A 2,581-nucleotide genomic window follows, 5' to 3' on the forward strand; every position below is an offset into this window, starting at 1 on the left:
AAAGTTCATGAATATTATAAGAGGTGGCTGAAAAACCTTTGTCATGAATGTAGACAGATGCATTAAGAAAAATATCTGAAATACTAAAATGAGCCCATTAATGAAAATGTAGCAGTAATTCATTAGGCAGATGTGGCTTTTGTTAGTTTATTTTTCATTCTTGTATCTGTTGGGTGCATTTATCTCTCACAATTGGTAAAATGTACTCTAGTCTCAAATGCAAGTTGCCAAATCCTAGTGTTTGCATCAAAATAGATCATTCAACTAAATTTTACAATCAATATTGAAGCCTTGATTCAAAAAAGGAGTTTTATACATTTCTGTTTACATAGTGCTAAAAAAATATTGACAAATACATGTTCAATATTGTTAAATTTGATAGTAAATTAGGTTTAAAATCAGTAAGCTACTTTACAGTAAATGTCGCTTATCTTCTATGATGAATTCTTGTTGTTTTAGCTATGTATTTTTAAGACTGTATGTAACAGGATTACAAACTGGAGTAATTGCGATATATGCAAAAGAAGATATCTTGTTGTCTGAAAATGTTGATGCCGGTCTCAAATAGGTAGCAAAGATAGACCTATAAACAACAAAAACAGCAGTCAGGTGAGAGGCACATGTGGAGAAGGCCTTGCGATGTCCCGTGACAGACTGTATTTTCAGGATGGATGAGATGATGTTGATGTAAGATGTGATGATTAAAACAAAGGACATCATTGTTATTAAGGTGCCCAGGATGTAGGTCAGTATCAATAGTGAGAGTGCTGCTGCACGAGAGCTTCATCAGGACTGCTATATCACAGAAGAAGTGGTTGATTGTGTGGCTCTCACATAAGGAGATCTTTGACATTTCTGTGGTGTGGCCAATTGGTTCTGTGAGTCGCATTACCCAGCATGCAGCAGTGGGCCACATACACACAGAGTTATTCATAATAGTCATGAAACGTAGTGGATGGCAGATGGCGATGTAGCGTTCATGAGCCATGACTGTGAGGAGGTCAAATTCTACTGTGATCATGGCCATAAAAAAGTGCATCTGTGTCAGACATTGAGTGAATGAAATCCATGTCGCCTCGTGGAAGAAGCCGGCCAGCATTGGTGCAAATATCACTGTGGTGAGAGAAATTTCAATGAAAGACAAATTTGTGAGAAAGAAATACATTGGAGTCTGCAGCTGTGAGTTATAATAAACTGTAGCAATGATTAAAAGATTTCCCACCCAGGTTACTGGGTATACCATTACAAATGAACCAAAAAGGGGTACTTGCATCTCTGGGAGATCGGAAAACCCCAAAATATGGACATATCCAGAGTAGTTCTGATCTTCTTCTTTCATTCATCCAGTTATGCAGGCAGGTTAGGTTTTTTTTTTGTTTTAAATATAGCAAATTGTAGAACAGAAAATACATTGAAACAGAATGTTTGGTTAGAAGAGCAGTAGAAAGCATATTTGTTGCAACAGTGTTTCAAATCACTATTTTTCACAAGGGAAAACTGTCTATTAAAAAATTATCAACATACAATGACATTCATTAATTTCAGCTACATTATGCTGGGCTTGTACGACAGTATTGCCATTTTGTGATACTATATGCATCAAGTGTCACTGTTTTCCAATTTGAATGTCCTCAATTTATTACAGGGATGAACGGTGCCTGGGGGGTTTTGGTCTTGTCACCATGAAAAGAGATAATAGTGAAAATGTTTAGTTATGTGACGTGCCTTAAACAATGCTCGTCAAAGACAAGGGCTGGTGCCTGTAGGCATATTTATATTGACTACATGTGATAACCTGCGGAGAGACACCAAGGTTTATTTGCAAGCAATTTCACTAACCTGGATCAGAGGTTGCAGCATGAAGAAATGAGGATCCTTCTGGTCACCATCCTCTCTATTAGTGAAAATTGCCAGGAGAGAATTGGGCTTCCAGGGAAACCCTCTGGGGAAGAAAACCCTGTATCTTCTCCTTGGTTACGATCTTCCAATGGCAGAATGATAAGGAGCTGGACAGGCTACTGGAGGATGAAGGCTGTCAATGCTGTAACATACAAGGAACAATGTGTGAATTGAGTTTTAACAAGGAGGATATCGATTCAGGAATAGCAGAGAGAGTCGTGTGTTTACCCTTTAGGAATCTGCCTGGGTCTTTGGAAAGAAGTTTTCATGTCCTCACAAGAAAGACGTAGATGGTCTGAGTGAGCTGCAATAATAAAGAAACAGTTGTGGAGCAGCTCGGTCCAAGACAAGAAGTCAGAAACAGTTGTGGAGCAGCTCGGTCCAAGAGAAGAAGTCGGATTCGGGAATACACCTATCCTGTCTTGATAGTATAAGTGTGGCCTGGGGGCGTGGTCTGCAGGTAGCCAGCTTCAGCAAGCGGTTCCCAGCAAGTGGACAGGTTTCAAGCAGGTTCGGAAGCTGGCAGAATGGCGATTGGGGCCTGAGAGGGAGAGAAAGACAAGTGAGAGAGAAAGCAAGAGGGATACGGGATCAGGTCTCGGTATGAGAGTGTTCCTACCGTAGTGGGCATAACCACCCGGAGCAGGAAGCAAATCACGAAAGAGATGTGGGATGGGAAAAG

General features: G+C 40.1%; 1 pseudogene; it reads right to left on the reverse strand.

Moving 5' to 3' along the window:
- Positions 1 to 459: 459 nt before the first annotated feature.
- Positions 460 to 988, reverse strand: LOC138579795 (olfactory receptor 1G1-like; annotated as a pseudogene).
- Between the last annotated feature and the right edge of the window lie 1,593 nt (positions 989 to 2,581).

This window comes from Ambystoma mexicanum, chromosome 3p, assembly GCF_040938575.1.
Source record: "Ambystoma mexicanum isolate Mex_15411 chromosome 3p, UKY_AmexF1_1, whole genome shotgun sequence".
NCBI classification, from domain to species: Eukaryota; Metazoa; Chordata; class Amphibia; order Caudata; family Ambystomatidae; genus Ambystoma; species Ambystoma mexicanum.